We start from the raw sequence: 8,540 nt of genomic DNA on the forward strand, positions 1-8,540 counted from the left end.
CTCGACCCTTTCGATGCAACAGCCCAATTACCTATCAACCTGAAGGCTCGAACCACATCACTGCCTATCGTAATTGAGACATCCAAGGGTCAAAGTTAATCCGGATGCCTTTGTCATTCTCACCTTCTTTTGGCTGCAGGCTGTGTCGTTGACAGTCAGGGGAGTTTGCTCCCGAACTCCTAGGGCTCGCCGTGTAGACACAGTTTTCCATAGCAAATAGAGCCTCTCTGCCATCAAGGTCCTTGCCAACGGTGATCTCCTAGTTACTCGAATAATTGAGTCCGAGAAACAGAGAATGTGAACCAAGGCTGTTTACTCGCCTCCAACTAAAAAATCCTAAAGGCCCCAACAAGCTGGTATCCTACTCATAGACGTAACAACCACTGTCCGGATACTCACGTATTACACGGTGCTTGTATACAGTGGGGTTTTTGCAATATAACTTTTCTGGCTCATGTGTCCGAATGATCATCAGTCTTTTGCCATCGTCTGATCGAGCGAGGAACCAGTTGTGCTTCCCTGTTTTTGGCAAAGGTGGTGTGATTACAAAGGGCAGTAACTGTAGGGACACTGCATCATATAAAAAAGGACAGGCATTGTTAATGTAAGATCAGCATTGTTCAGAGTAAGAGTAGTATAATGCAAGAAACCGCATTGATATGTCCCTGTTGGAACTGGGAGGAAAATACAGGGAAATGTATACTGGGTTCGAAAATATAGAAGTGACATGCATGGTTATACTCATGTTATCTCGCAGTCGATTCTTCACAGGAAACTACCATGTCATGCATGTTATGTAATCATGTTCTGTCCTCACAAACAAATTCCTCAAGGTAACTAATAGACCATGCATTGTTATATACTCGTGTTCTGTGGGCAAAAATTTTGTGAGGATATTATTCTAGCCATTGATTGCTAAAGGGAGAATATAGGTATGTACACATGGTAAGCATTGCAGGATTTCACTACTTTCAAATATAGAGTTCTCCATATGCACATTTACTTCCCTAATGTATGGTTAGATGAAACCAACAGTGTGGTGCATGTTTCTACATCATGAAAATGAGGAAACTAACATGGCCATTGATACACACTCATATTTAGTAGTAGTATATAGATTACTATAAAATAAGAATAATATCCATATATTCCTAACCGTTTGATTATTCAGGGTACAAATTGGCTGTAATGACATGGTCACAATTGCATGAATTAACTCATTCCAAATATAGCTGATTTACGGCGTCTCTAATACATTGCCATAGTTCTACTCAAATTCTGCTCAAACAGAGATATGCCAATCATCACAAAAAGTTCAAACAGTGTCATGGCGTCATCATTAACATGAGAGGAAACAACTTACACGTGCCGTCCCAGCAATACATGGTGCCATCTACTTTGTTGATCGCGTAGATGATGCCATTGTGTTCAATAGCATCACAGAAGTGTGTATCAGCTTTGACGATGATCCACTGTGAGCCGAGTTGTCTCTAGCTAAAGAAGGCACCGGCGTAAAGATAGACGAGTCCGCGGTCGAACAAGGCAATTACCTTGAAGTATGCGTAATTCGCATGTCGTGTGGGCACTTGGCAGATTACAATCTTCTGCAAAACAAGGTCCGTCCAACTGACGTAGTAATCTAGATGACTTAGACCGCGATGGTAATACTCTATATAATCCAACAGAGGAAGGATAATCTCAAGGGAGGTCTAGAAGTTCACGAGCACCAACTTTTTACCGTCTTCTCTGAAGGCAACCATCCAGTGGGAGTTCATGCCGACCCAGTACATACCTGCCAAGAAGTTTCGGGCGATGGTGATCGGATCGATGTCAAGGGAAATGATGTACGGCGACCCACTACATACCTGCAAAGAAGTTTCGGCTAATGGAGATCGGATTGAAGTCGAGGGGCATCATGCACGCCTCCGTATCATGGTGAGCCAATCTCGCAAGACCAGATAGCAGCAAGCAGGGTGTCTTGAAAAGCTTAGGCCTCGCTTCGATGATGGCCGTGTGCATGTCCCTCGAGCATGCAGCCAGCCGCAGGGCGCTCAACATATCCATACACGAACAACAGAGGTCGAGGATGTCACTGGGGAGATTGCTCCAATCGTGGCCCATATGGATGCTGCACGGTTCGCGTTCGGCCATGGTGGAGTTTGGAAGGGGGCTTGATTTACGGGGGAGAAGGATGCCGATGCTGGAGCGGCTAGCGAGGGAATAGTGGTACTGGGGGAGGCGAGTGAGGCGACGGTACACGGGGGCACGGTGAGATGGAGACGGAGAAGGAGATGGAGATGGAGTGGTGCTATGGGAGCGGAGATGGAGACGAGGCGAGGCGCCAATGTGCTGTACAGCGGTGGTGACAGACTGCACTGTGCAATCGGTGAGGCTGACTCTGGTAACCCGAACACGCCGCCTGGACTAGTGTCAGGCGCAGGGTGTTGTCACTTCACTGTGAGGACCGGATGAATAGTATTTTGACCATCAAGTGTACCACAGTTGTACTACTACTACTACTACTACTACTACTACTACTACTACTACTACTACTACTACTAGTAGTAGTAGTAGTCGTAGTAGTAGTACTAGTAGTAGTAGTAGTAGTAGTAGTAGGTACATGAGTACTCCAGTATTGTATAGCGTAAATAGGTCTCCCGTGCTAGCATGCATGTTCACTTCATCGTTCAGGTATCATCCATATTGCGAGCAGAACCAAATTCTCGTGCATGCCCAATCAATGCTCTACCGCGATGCATGCAGTGGTCGTTCTGGTGCATCAAGGACGGCATGCAGATCGTTCCACACTTGAGAAGAGGAAAAATGGAAAGGTAGAATGCGGCAGTAGAGGAAGAGAACGCTGGCTAACGAGGCTGGGAGGGGATCGAGCAGGAAGTCAATGCTCCATGCCTAAAGGTTTTGGGAAAACCTAATTTTCATAAGGTGATTTATACTCACCTAAACGGAGGGAGTATTCCTTAACCAGAGAATGTTGTGTCTCCCACTCACGCACTCAAAAAAACTATGACACATTTTTTATCTGTTTGCATAGGTCCCACCTATCAGGAAGGATGGGCACGTACATGAACAGGTATGTCTCATCAGTCTACCTGCATAGCCTTTTCGTTTAGTCTACCTAGCCGTCTAATCAACTGCCTGCACGCCACTTCTCCCATTTACTTCTCCATCGAGAACCGATTCTCCTCGGCTTCTTCACCTCTCCTTCGTCTTCATTTGCATCCAAACCCCACTGCGTTCACATTGTTTTAACCTCTTTAAATAATCATCTACTACTTCAGTTAGACTAGCCATCTAATCCTAATTCTCCAAACCATAGCCCTCCGTTCCAGCGGTTCCAAATGGCGATAGAGATCGGGATGCAGGTTTTTAGCGTCCAACATGTCCTCGTCGAAGGCTCGATGCGCATAGTTGCCACCGTCACCGTCCACCCAAGGGTTGTTTGGCAGTGGATCAACAATGTATCCAACTCCCTCGAAAAGGTAGAGACGAGGGTCATCGGTCTCGACGCAGAGTACACAGAGCGTGCCCCTGGGAAGATCCAGCGCACCGCCGTCCTTCAGCTGTGCTTCGAAGATGATGTTTTGGTGTACCACATCATACACTCGCCCTCCATACCAGGTGAGCTTCACGATTTCTTGTCTCGGGAGGACGTATACTTCTGTGGGGCAGCCATCGAAGGGGACAAACAGAAGCTGGAGCCGTACAACCTTGATTTAAATAGCATCGCTGACCTACAAACCAGAATCAAAATTCCTGTAGAAGTTTGTGATAAACAGACACCATCCCTATTCGATGTAGCAAATTTTGTGCTTGGTACAAATCTTCAGAAGGGTGACGAGACGGTGGCATTAAGGTCGTCTGGATGGGAGAATTATCCCTTGACGTACGAGCGGATAAAATATGCTGCCCTCGATGCCCGTGTGAGTTTCGAGATAGCTGCAAGGTCCAAAGAGCTTGTTGCGAAGCCGTCTCCCACAGAGAAGAAGAAGAAGAAGAAGAAGAAAAGACTGCACCAGCAGGAGGGCATTATGGATGGATGAACTATTTCCTCTTTTGTAAAAAAAGTATTCCCTCTTGGTGTATATTGATATAGTTGGACTATTTCAATGGTGTGCATGTCTTTGGAACAGAGTAGTAGTGTGGGTCCGCTTGACTATAAGGAACTATTTATCCGCATATATAGCTTTCTCTGCTACTCCTTCCAGTGATCGGTATGCAGTGCATGTGTCCGTAGACATGACAGCTTGTCCATGGAAATTCAACTACGGTGACCATCACGTTTCATCTCGCGATTCCCACGACGCCTCTCCAACCCACGGCACCACGCCCCCCGACGTGCGCCTCACCCCTCTCGGCTGCACCGCCCCTCTGCCTTTGTGTGCATGACATGTGGGCCACCTAAAATGCGGCGAGCATCAAGTTTCTACCATAGCCACCCGCGATTCCCACGACGCCGCTCGAACCCATGAAACCACACGTCCCCCGACCTGCGGCTCACCCCTCTTGGCCCCACTGCCCCTCTGCCTATGGGAGCATTACATGTGGACCAGTCACCTATCGGGTCCACATGTTATTGACTCAAAGGTAGGTGTAGTAAGGCGCTGAAGCTTAGTCCCGACGGCCTTGAGAGGGAAATTTAACTCCTGCGCCAGGGCTTGTGGTGCTCTCGTAGCACGAACTCGTGCCAAACTCGAGATTTGTTTCTTTACTATACATGCACGCAACGATTTAATGGACATTGTAATCTCAACATGTGATGGGGAGCTCTAAATTTGAATTTGAAACTTATAAAATGAAAAGATTCAAAACAAATAAACTGGGAGAGAGGGAGTATATTGTAGGATGTGTCCCATACAAAATAAGTCCCCTGGTTTGTCACCGCGAAGATGCGGTTAGAAAGGAGCACAACGTCTTCCTACTCGTACGGCAACAAATCGGCCGCAGACAGCATGGTCCGCCTTTGACCGCCATGTGCAAGGTTCGTGCTATCTTATTCAATCTCACCATGGTTCCATCGTACCAATTCATGCGGTGGCCCATTGCATGGCCGATCCCAATGTTGGACAAAGGTTCTACAGGAACGGTTTCACTGTTGTAAATGTTGTGCAAATTGATGTTGGTACCCTCCCGTACATATGCAAGCCAATATCCACTCGCACCAAGCCTAACCTGTGAAACAGTGGGCAGGGGGAGAATTAGGAAATGGACACGGAAGTAGTCTTTAGAATGCATTTACTACATGATCAAACTCATCTTACCTGCTCATCGGAGGAAATCCGAGTGCCCCTCAACGTCGGCATCTCAAGGGGCGTCAACTTGCAACTACGTCCATGCCGCGCTGGAGAGACCCCCAAGGAAACATCCTCGTGCGTTCCACGGAACATCAAGATGCATTTGTATGAGTAGTCTATCTTGTGAGAGAAAATGATGAACGAGGGAAGGCCTCTAGAGATAGAGATGGACACTACTACTACCAATGTGCTGGCTCGTGCGTTGCAATGGATCCAAAGTAGTAGAATAATACTTGTTCACGTGCTTGAAATATAAACACTCTAGTTTTGATATACATGTGTCAGCAGACATGACAGCTTGTCCATGGAAGTTGAACCACGGCGACCATCACGTTTCTTGTTTCTACCACTAAGCCACTGAAGTTCGGTCCCGTGGGCCCCGAGAGGGAAATGTAACTCCTGCGGCAGGCCTTGTGGTGCTCCCGCAGTACGAGCTCGTGCCAAAACTGGAATTTGTTTCTTACTACTACCAACTAGTACTAGTAAGGTACACGTGCATTGCACGCATGAGATTCTGGTGGTTTGTGCATTATGCTTCTACATGTGGAGCTTTCTAGATTCTAACATGTGGCAAAATCTGGTGGAATGTAAGGTTAGGCAGGTTTGATTAACATAGGCGAGTGTTTGATTCAAGCCACACCTTAGGCAAGCCACACTAAGGCCCCACATGACATACACATACAAAATGTGGCAAGATTCCCTTAGGCTTGCCAACTTGTTTCTTTCATTTTGAAGAACTAATAACTTTGCCTAAGCTTAGTTGTGGCAAAGTTAGGGTCTGTTTAATTCAAAGGATTTTCATAGGATCTTTGAAGGATTAGAATCCTTAGGAATTTTTCCTACGTTGGTCGTTTGATTCGTAGGATTGAATCATGTAGAATATGTTCCTAAGGATTCATTTGTACTACGTTTCATAGGAATTCTAACATGCACTCCAACCTCTTGAAAGAAATCCTTTGTTTTTCATGTGACACAATCAAACAAACTCAAATACTATAGGGATCCAATGAACATGCCATTCCAATCCTACTTTTTTCCTATTCCTGTGTTTCTACAATCCTATGAATCAAAGAGGCCCTTAGTCATGAATTAAGTTCAACCATGGAGTCTTCTAGATTATACATGTGGCAAAATCTGGTGGATGATATCCAACGGCCAGTAGTGCTCGGATTTGCCATCTTTGTACCGTCGGATTGGCTTCATCCAACGACCAACTTTCAAAGTTTTTCACACACTATATAGGGGTATAGATATAGATGTGTCGGTCTGTTGCAATGGATCCAAAGTATATATAGGGGGTATATATCTATTTAGTGGAGTGCACTCTAAACACATTATCTATTTATTTTTCTCTAACCTTCCGTAGCCATGCAACCAAGCCACATAAGCTTCATGGGTGCCCCCCACATCATATTATTCATACTACGTTGATTGAAAAAAAGATAAATCACCCAAAACAAGATCTTCCCGTTTTTTGTTCCTACTATGTTGTGTCATGCACGTACCTACTAGTTGTATAGTGGTAGTACCAGTAATATAGTATTAGGAGTACAAACTTGGTACTAGTAGGAGTAGTACTAGTACGGAATGCTCCTACTCTATCAATGAGCCTCGTCTGACACCAAATTTCTTGGCTTCCGTGCTACAGCTAGATCTTCCCCTCGTTTCTTTTTTCCAACCCGGCGGCGGGCGGGGTGTCGGTTTGCTCAACGGCGGTCCCACATGAAAGTGAAAATGCTAGGCAACACGCCTTCCCTAAGCCATGTGTCATGCCAGACGGGCCGTGTTGTACTCCCGATTCCCGGGCTTGTGGGGGTGCGATGCGAACGCGACAGGCCTTTTCCTTTTACCAGCAACGTGCTCGTGCGTTGCGACGGATCCAAAGTAGTAGAATAGTAGTATTTGTTCACAAACTTGAAAGAAATCACTATTGTTTTGATATACTCCTAATATATTACTCCCTCCGTACCTAAATATTTGTCTTTTTTGAGATTTCAAATGGACTATCACATACGGATTATATAGACATATTCTAGTGTTTCTAGCAAGATGCCCGCGCGTTGCACTAAGTTGATGGAAAAGGTAAGCACAACTTATAAATTGACGGATGGAGTACTAGTTAAAGTGATGCATATAATTAAGCAAAGGGATCGCACATGTCGGTATTGACTGGAACGAGAATGCAACAACACAATAAGAATTAAGGCCACGATGATGCGATCGCAGTGGTGGTTACAGAAGGCAAGAAGAAAGATGGATCCATGAACGTACGACCTCCTCCTCCTCAACTTAGTGCGCCGGGCCACCGACCGGCGGCTAAGGAGCGGCGGCTTTTGTGGTGAGGTCGAGGTGCTTCTCAGCAAAGGCATCCAAGGCTTCCAGCCGGTTGAGGAAGGCCAACGTCGTAGCGTCCTCACTGGCCTTGTATATACCTATGTACACGATTTCCTCGTACATGTGGATGTGTAGGTCGACGAATTCTTGCAGGGCGAGGCGCCTCGCGGCGAGTGCGACCTCCAGGTGGACATTCTTCGTGGCGTCGACGGGCAGTCGCAGGGCCACCAGTGCTTGAAAGAGGTTCCGACCATGGAGGCCGATTAGGGTGGCAGGCAATGAGGAGCCCGGGAGCGCGGGCTGGAGGAGTACGGCGATGTCGTCCGCGAGCTTCTTGAGGACGGTGAACTTGTTGCTGGTGGCAACGATCATCTGGTCCAACTGAGAGTCGTAGTTGGCGTCGAAGGCGGCCATCCACCAGCCGGTCTCCAACACCGTCTGGAGACGATCCTCAGCGCCATGCCGCAGGCCGGCGTCGTGGACCATCTGGCGCAGCCGCTGGCCGCTCACGAGCATCGCCGCCATGGGTCTGGAGTGAGCTCTTTTGCGCTTAGTGTAGGTGCTTAGGCAAATGCTTAGGTGCGTACGATGTGGTAGATGCATTGGAATGGAGGGGCGCCTTTATATGAGGGCAATGAGGGCAAGCTGCGTTGCATTCACATCGTGCAGCCTCTTTTCTCGGACCTCCTCCCATTACTTCCCTCATGCATTAATTGAAGAAGGATGCATTGGCCGTTCAACATATCAGGAACCACTACTCCCTCCCTCATCTGCATTAAAGCCGTATCGAGAACTGTGCCGCCCGCTGTCAAATCGAATACTCCCTCCATCTAGGTGAGTATTAAGTCATCTTATGAAAACCAAATAGTAAACACATAGGCGTGGTGCATTAAC

The sequence above is a fragment of the Triticum urartu genome, chromosome 7A, assembly GCF_056163025.1.
Source record: "Triticum urartu cultivar PI428250 chromosome 7A, HENAU_Tu73, whole genome shotgun sequence".
In the NCBI taxonomy this organism is placed as follows: Eukaryota; Viridiplantae; Streptophyta; class Magnoliopsida; order Poales; family Poaceae; genus Triticum; species Triticum urartu.